This window comes from Petaurus breviceps, unplaced genomic scaffold, assembly GCF_028583685.1.
Source record: "Petaurus breviceps papuanus isolate PSGF00001 unplaced genomic scaffold, PetGlider_PUasm1.0 98, whole genome shotgun sequence".
Classification (NCBI taxonomy): Eukaryota; Metazoa; Chordata; class Mammalia; order Diprotodontia; family Petauridae; genus Petaurus; species Petaurus breviceps.
Genome location: NW_027187460.1, coordinates 16140345 through 16148764, shown reverse-complemented (window position 1 = coordinate 16148764; position 8420 = coordinate 16140345). Strand labels below are relative to the sequence as shown.

General features: G+C 38.7%; 1 long non-coding RNA gene across 1 annotated transcript in view; it reads left to right on the top strand.

The window, feature by feature from the left end:
* The window catches only part of LOC138155951 (uncharacterized), a 47478-nt gene extending 39409 nt beyond the window's left edge, over positions 1-8069 (top strand). The window contains exons 2-3 of the long non-coding RNA XR_011167036.1: positions 5878-6014; positions 7554-8069. This is a non-coding gene — a long non-coding RNA (uncharacterized lncRNA). The remainder of the gene's footprint in view (positions 1-5877; positions 6015-7553) is intronic.
* The last annotated feature ends 351 nt before the right edge of the window (positions 8070-8420 follow it).

Here is an 8420-nt window from a genome sequence, read left to right as displayed (position 1 = left end):
ATCCATCCACTTATTTATCTATCAATTTCTCATCTATCTCTTATCTATCTAGCCATCTCTTATCTATCTCTAACCTACCTTTCACTTATCTATCTATCTCTCATCTATCTCTAGAGGTTTCTATATATTGACCTTATATCAATTAGATCATCAGCTTCTTGGTTGCAGGCTCCTTTTGTATTCTGTGTAAAATGTAGCACAGTGTGTTCTCAGTATATCTGGGGATTGATCTACTAAATCTGATTATTATTATTTTTTTAATCCATCCTAGACTCCAGCACTCTTAAAAGTAACTCATTTTGTAGATTTGGGGTTTGCTTGCTGGTGTTTTGGACTAGTAGAAAAGATCATAGGCCTCACTGTTAAGGGACATGGATCATAGTGTTGGCTCCTCTGGTGTCTGTGTAGTTCTTCTCCTCTGTCCCTCAGTTTCTTCATCTGTAAAATGGTGATAATAATTTGTTTTCTAATAAGGCCATTTTGAGAATAGACACAGATTTTCTCTTTTTGGTCTTCCTTGGACCAAATCATCTTTTTTTTCCTTCTCACATTCATGATGTTCTTTTTTCAATCATAGGCAACCATCTCACAGTCATGGATATAGCTTCTGATTTGCATGAATCAAATATGATGCTTTGTGTAGTGGTTGAGCAATATGGATCTTTGTAGACTCTGACTGGAAGAAAAGAAAATGAAAAAAACAAACAAAAATGAGAATGGGATTGAAGAGTCTGGCATGAAAGTGGTTGCTTTGTATGTAGGGGGATTTGGATATACTCAGCCAGGCAATGGGAAGCAGATGGGCTGCCTCAGCATCATCCCTGTAAAGGGGGAAAAAGGGGAGGAGAGAAAATAATTTAGAGCATACTTGATAGTACTGTGCAGTGGTTTTCCTGGGAGATTCTCATATCAGAACTTTCAATGGAAGCAGGCAGATTCTGACATCTGAATTTATCTTAGGCAGCATCAGAACCTTAGAATCTAGACTGTTGAATGGTTTTCTGAGAGCGAAAATCTCTATCTCTGACTGTCTCTGTCTTTGTCTCTTTCTGTAGCTTTCTCTATACCTGTCTGTCTCCCTCCCTTCTTCCTGCCCTCCTCTATGATTCTCCACCTCTATCCCTGCTTTCCATCTCTGTGCCTCCTCTCCCAATTGGTCCTCTGTGTATCCCTTTATTTATGTGTAAACCATATCTCTCTTCCTTACTCTTCATCTTTCTTTCATACAGCTTCTCTCTATATCTCTGCTCCTTTTCAGCCTCCTCTGACAATTCCTGCCTTCCCTTGGCATATCTTTCTTTTTTCTCCATCTCTTTCTGTCAATTTTTCTTAGTGTGACTCATTATCTGTTTCCTCACTGAACTGTTGTGAAGATCAAGTAAGATTATGTATGTAAAGCATTATAAACCTGAAAGCACTATATAAACGTCAGCTCTTATCATTTCTCTCTCTGGCATCACGCACATTTTATCTGTTGTCTGTCCCTCCAGTGTATCTCTCTAAGCAACATCTCTCTCTGTCTCTCTTTCTCTTTCCCTCTCTCATATTTCTTTCTGTCTCTGTCTTTTTTAGAGTCTCTCTTTTCCACTGTACCTCTCTGATTGTCTCTCCTGCCCCAATCAATTCAATTTTCTCTTCCATCTTCAATATGTCAAACCTTTCCTCAAACCTAGCCCAACAACTCCATAGCACACTCTCTGTCAGATTCTCAGAGCTGAAAGGACCCTTAGAGGCCATCTTATTCAACCTATATGCAAATAAGAATCCCCTCAATCACATCCCTAACAAATGGATTTCTAGTTTTTTTCTGGAAGACCTTGTTCCAGGGAATTCTTTCCTTCTTGAGACAGCCCACTGTACTTTTAGGCAGCTCTTGGTGTTAGGGAAAGTTCCCTTATATCAAGCCTAAACATGCCTTTGTGCAACTCCCACTCAATTTTCCTAGTTCTGCTAGTTTTCTCTGTCCTCACTTTCTAAATCTTTTCCTCCTCCCCATCTCACCACCTCCATGTCTCTGGTATTTTTTTCTGTATGTTTCTCCAGTGCTGTCTCTTTTCTCTGACTCCTCTCTGTCACTGTCTGTCTATCTGTCATCTCTCTGATTTTAGTTCTTTCTCTAGTATTTCTGGCTCTCCATCTGTCTCTGTGTCTCTGTGTTCCTGTCTCTTACCCTTCCCTCTCTCTTTGTCTCTGTCGGTCTCTCCACCCCTATGCATCCCACCATCCATCTATACCAGTCTCTTTCATCCTCCCTATGTGAACCTCTCTGTCTCAATATTTCTGTCAATTATTCACAAAATTGATATTTCCTAATCACTACTAAAAGGTAAAAGAGAGAAATGAATCAGCTTAGATTAGGAAATGAATGTCTGTTGTAATAGTGGTCTTTTGTCTTTTTTTCTTTCTAAATCTTCTTCAGGGATTAGAGTATAACTGGGCATGCCTTTTTTCTAGACTAGCAAGTTAAACTTTTTCCCTGTGTGCTGGGGTGGCATTCATTTCCACTCCTCTGTTTTATTGGCCCTGGTAGGATATTGATCTTCTTGTAGGCTAATAGAAGAATCTTGGGAGATGATTGGGATGGGGAAGAGGGTGATGGGATTGCTTCATATTATGTAATATATCTCTGAAAATTTGTGCACTAATCAGAAAATTCTGTAAACCAGGCAATGCAAAGATACCAAGGGGCCTTGTTTTCTAAAGAAATATGCAGTAACTTGCAGGATCATAGGATTTAGAATTTAATTGGGCTCTAGAAAGCATCTAGTCCAAGCCCTTTACTTTACAGATTGTTTACAATAACAAATAATAACAACAGCTCACATTTATACAGAATTTTTAGGTTTCAGAGCACCTTTCTCACAATAAGGCATGAATTCAGCAATACAGAGAGTATTTTCATTTCACAGTTGAAGAAACTGAGTCCAAGAAATATGAAGTGACTTATCTAAAAATCACACAGGTAGTAAGGAGAAAATATGGGAGCTGAATCCAGTGACACCCACTTTGCAAACCAAAGAATGTTTCTTTAGTGTTTGTCCTGTGTGAATTGTGAAAGGTTAATGAACTAGATCCCAGACCTCTTACTTACTACCAGAATCAGAGAGACTGACAGAGACTCAGGGAAAGGCAGCATATTCAAACAATATGAATTCTGGCAGCAGTATCTACCATCGATTCAAGAGAGAACTAACATTGGCTGAGCAGAGAAGAGAAGCAGGCCCAGGGAGCCCACTTGAGCCCCCCCCCCCCCCCCCCCCCGAGTATTATGCCCAGGGGGGAGGATCACAAATATACCATGAAAATAAAAAAAAAAATCAGGGCACTACAGTACTGGATAAATGCGTTACCATGGCAACACGAGTTCTTTCTGTGTGTGTCTCACTACCAGTGTATTCAAAGTTGGTGCTCACTCTTCTCACAGATGCTGTATGTATTTGTGGAAAAGAGTACTCCTGGTTTATGGAGTAGGGAATATTTTGTGACTGTTCTTCCTGATATCCCATCTTAGAAAACACTTTTGCTTTGAGTTAATTGTATCTACTGGCTGAATATGAAAAATAAGCTTACCCAGTAGGGGCTTGTGAGCTATCATTTTAGGAATATGGATTTACAGAGTATCTTTGAACCTGAGGAACTCTTTCAGGAACAAACTTGTGAGTATCAAGTTGAAAAGGAAGCCCAAAGAGGTTACTATTCCATCATTATTACAAATGCATAGGGTATACCATCTACCAGGACACTTTGTATATTAATGGAGGGATCTTGAAAATGGCAGATCCTCCAAGAATTCTGTTCAGATACCCCATCAATTCACACCCAATATATCTTCTCTGCATACTTATAAGACTGACCGTAAGTGACAGTCAATTGAATTTCTGTATGAGGAGAGTGAGAGTATGTATCATAAATATCATCCTTTGCCTTGGAATTCACAGTTTCAGGGGACAGGAATCACTTTTTATACAGCCCATAAGTCAACCTGGGTACATGTCAAAAGCTATGGATTAGTATTGTCCAATGAGAATAGAACTGGTCATTGGAAACCCAGATTCTAGGTTCAACTCTGCCACTGATAAAATATGAATTTGATTAACTCACTTGAAACCTCCAGAATTATTTACTATTATTTGTTTCACTTGTTTGTTTTCCCCTGTGTAAAAATAGAGGTATGGGCTAGATAATCCTTATGGTCTTTTCCAGCTCATTCTATGCTTTGTGTTTGAAAGCATCTTACAGTCCTATCATTCTTCAGGAAAGATCACAGGTACAAGACCATTTCTTGATCAGCTCCTATCCTGAGATTTTGGGTAATTCCATTCTCCATAATCTTTCCTGTTATGTCCTTAAAAAATCAGAAATATGCCTGTATAAAGGAGTAGCTGACTGGTAATTTAATTTTTGTTGCTGCAACAAGGGGTTGACTTCACTGCTGACATTGGCACAGGAGATGGGCTCCTGAGACAAAAACTTATACTTGACTAAGACTTCTGGTCACATCCTTGCATTGCCATGGGAATGACAGGAAATAGCTCCCCTAGACTTTGAAATTGAACCTGTAGTGACAGAGGTCATTCAAGTAATTCTTAGGTATGAGGAAGGAAAAATAAGTGTAAATCAGCCCATCCCTAAATCATGAGTTCCCTACTTTGGTGCATTCTCCATCAGGTTCAGGAGCAAACATGTCTCAAATTGCATGGGTCAAGAAAATAGAAGGTATAAATATGAATGAATAAATAGAGGGTGAATGAATCAAAGAATTCCTCCAGCATTCAAAGAGATGGTTACTCAAATAGAGTTGTGATCTTATTGAATGAAAAGTTCCCTCCAAAAATACATATTATAATCCATTCATGCTTGTCCAAATCATGAATCTTTTGAACATATTCTCCCAAAAGTTTGCCACAGGGGGATCCCCCAATATGCTGGAGGCCTTTCTGAACTTTTCACATTGTGAGGATACCAGTGGAACTCTCAGACTGATGACTTGTCTGTCACCCCTTGTCCTTGTCCTTGTCATATGGCCAGTCTACCTTCTCTTCTTGTCATACAGTTCCTTGATGGCATCCTTCCCTCCTTTTCATTGAAGTTCTACATTTCATGTTGAAAGTATGCATGTATCCACAATGGCCTTTTCCATTACCCCTCATGTGATGCTCATTTTCATTTCTTTTTTGAGACAGAGGTTCTACTCTTCTCCATGTCATATAGTAAATGTTTGTTGAGGTGAATTAATTTCTCCCAAGGGCAAGGCTATTCCTGGAAGGGAGGGAAAGATGACAGACTATTTTGAACACCTATATGACAGAGATGTTCCTAGGGTGATGAAATGGAAGTGACAGGGCTCTCCCTGGATAGTGGAGATTGACAGGGCCATTCTTTGAGATTGAATATGAAAGGTGATGACAAGATTGTTCCTAACTGGGAACAGTGAAAGGATCATTTCTAAGAGAAGTATGAAGGAAGATATTCCTATAGGAATAGGATAGAGATAACAGAGTTACTGGAGGGATGGTGGTTAGAAGGGGAAAATTAATATAGTTTCCCCACAAATAATCTAACATTTACACACAATTCCTATCAGTCCCTACTGAATTTTATGGGCAGTTTTGAAGGGGGAGAAATGACAAGAGATGCCAAAAAGGTTAATAGAAGGCTGAGGGTTGTAGGAGAAAATCTTGTCTATTTTTTTGACAATGGAGTGGGAGACAGGGATTAATAGCTGACTATTTCTATAGAGACTTTCCTTTATTTATTTATGTATTAGTTATGTATGTGTGCATGTATTTATTCATCTGTCCATTCATTCATCTATTTATTCATTCAACTCTCTCTCTCTCTCTCTCTCTCTCTCTCTCTCTCTTTCTCTCGTTCCAGGGTTAGCAATGGAGCCCTGGACCATCTTTATCTGTTACCTTTCACAATAAATTTTTATCCTGCCTCCTTTCCCATTCATCAAGGTTCTTTATGATGTGCTTTACTCCATTTCAAAACCGCATGGCTCAGAGGTTGGGGTGAGTACATCCGATGCCTGAATACAAATCTACAGCATTCCAATCTTTGCACACAGTCATCATTGACAATATTCTGGGGCCTAGAATGTTCTTCCTCCTCATACCCTATTATAATATCTTCCTTCCTACAAGACTCAACTCAAGTGTCACCTCCTAAAAGGAGACTTTCTTGATTCTATCATTTGTTAGTGACCTACCCCCTAAATTACTTTGAGTATATTTTGTATTACTTGTCTGTAGATATGTTGATTCTGCTCAGTAGAGTTTGAACTCCTTGAGAGTAGGGACTATTTCACTCTTGTCTTTGTATGCCTAGCACCTAGTCTGGGTCCTTATAATTTCTTACCTGGACTATTACAATAGCCTCCAAATTGGTCTCCTGACATTTGGTCTTGTTCCTGCATCAACCAGTCCTCTCATGGCCTGGTTTTCAGTCCTCACAACATCCTAGTCACCCTCCTCCAGATTGGTATGCCTAAACGATGGTGTCCATATTGATTGTCATATGATAGGTTAGGTAGATTTGCTTTGGATAATTAAATTTGTTTCTTTCTTCATAACCTGTCTTGGATTCAGTTTAAAACTTCTCCAGGCTGTCTCAAATCCCTCCAGTCCCCATGCATTGCTAGACCCTTTGGCAGTTTTCATATCCCCTTCCTAGCAAGTAATTTTCCACCTGCTGAATTCTCCTGTGTATCGTTTACCAATTTATTAAGGGATTATTGCTTACCTCCAAAATAAATCTCTTCACAGCCCAGAAGCTGCCAGCCTCAGCTCAGTTAATAATTTCCCTCCTAGCTCTTTCACAAACAAAGATTCCCACTACATTAAAAAGCCTGGTGAAGAAAAAGCTTTCCAAATGTTTCTAACCTCCAGAGTCCTTAAGACCAACTCAACAAATACCTCCCTGAAATGTTGAAAAGCTAAACATCATGCCCAGATGCAAGAAGTAAGATTGTTTGGAGTGGATGCTCATTCACATGAAGGAGGGGGTAGTGAATAGTCTTTCCATCAGGCCCATGAAAGTGGGATTTTGTAAAGTAGAGAGACCTGAATAAATGTTGGAAGTAACTCCTCTCAAGAATAACTAGGTATAAAAAAAGAATAACTAGGTATAGAAATGATCACAGGCAGCATGGAAGCATGAATTGTTGAGTAGAGACCAGGTCTCAAAGCCAGAAAGACTCCAGAGCTCAAGTCCCATCTCTGACACATACTGGTTGTATGAACCTGGCCTATCAATTGTCATCTTAGTCTTCTAGGCAACTTTCTACAACTACAAATAAGAGAGAAGGGGCTAATTCTCGCGGTAGAGGGACCTCTTTTACTCAGTTGTTGCTTTGTTTTTATATTGTCAAGTGGCCTTGCTTCCCTGGAGAGTAGATAGATACCTATGAAAACCCAGATCCTATGAGAAATGCAAACATCCGAATTCAAGTCACTTGAGTACACGGTGAGTGATCACACAATAAAGGAACCATTACGTTAGAGCTAGAAAAGACCTTAGAAGTTATCTAATTCAACCCCTTCATTTTTCAGAGAAAGAAAAGTGAGAGGCCCAGAGAAAAAGTCGTTCAAGATATAATGGAATACTATTGATATATGTGAAATGATAAGCAGATGGATTTCAGAAAAGCCTTGAAAACTTGACATGAACTGATGCTAAATGATGTGAGCAGAGTAACAGCAACATGGTGCAATGATCAACTTTAATAAGCTTAACTCATCTCAGAAATACAATGATCTAAGACAATTCTAAAAACATTATGATAGAAAATACTATCCACATCCAGAGAACTATAGAGTCTGAATGAAGATTGAAGCATACCATTTCCTCTCTGTTTACTTTCTCATATTTTTTTCTCTTTTGTTCTTATTTTTCTTTCACAACATGACTAATGTGGAAATATGTATAATATGATTGTATATTATATAACCTACATCAGATTACGTGTTGTCTCAGGGAGGAAAAGGAGGGGGAAATTTTTGAACTCAAAATCTTCTAAAAGTGAATGTTGAAAATTGTCTTCACATTTAATTGGAAAAAATAAAACAATATTAAGTGGAAAAATAAATAAAATACAATTGCTATAAAAAGTATTTTAGGCATACACCTCTCCTTCTCTATTGGTTTGTACCTCAATATATCAGGATCAGTTCCTCCAACTTGTAACTTAAGTGAAAAAAAAATCCTGGCTTATTTTGTGTCAGAAGAAAGAAGACCAACTCCTTGTATTTTAAGAGAACTGTTCATAGATGATCTGCTCAAGTATTCTTAGACTTCTGAAATCTCTAACACTCTAGGAGGACATCTAAGGCAACCCCTCTCTGAAGCATTATTTATTTCTATAACACACGTGCCATCCCCCAAATGGCCATCCAGATTCTGTGTGGAAGACTCATTAA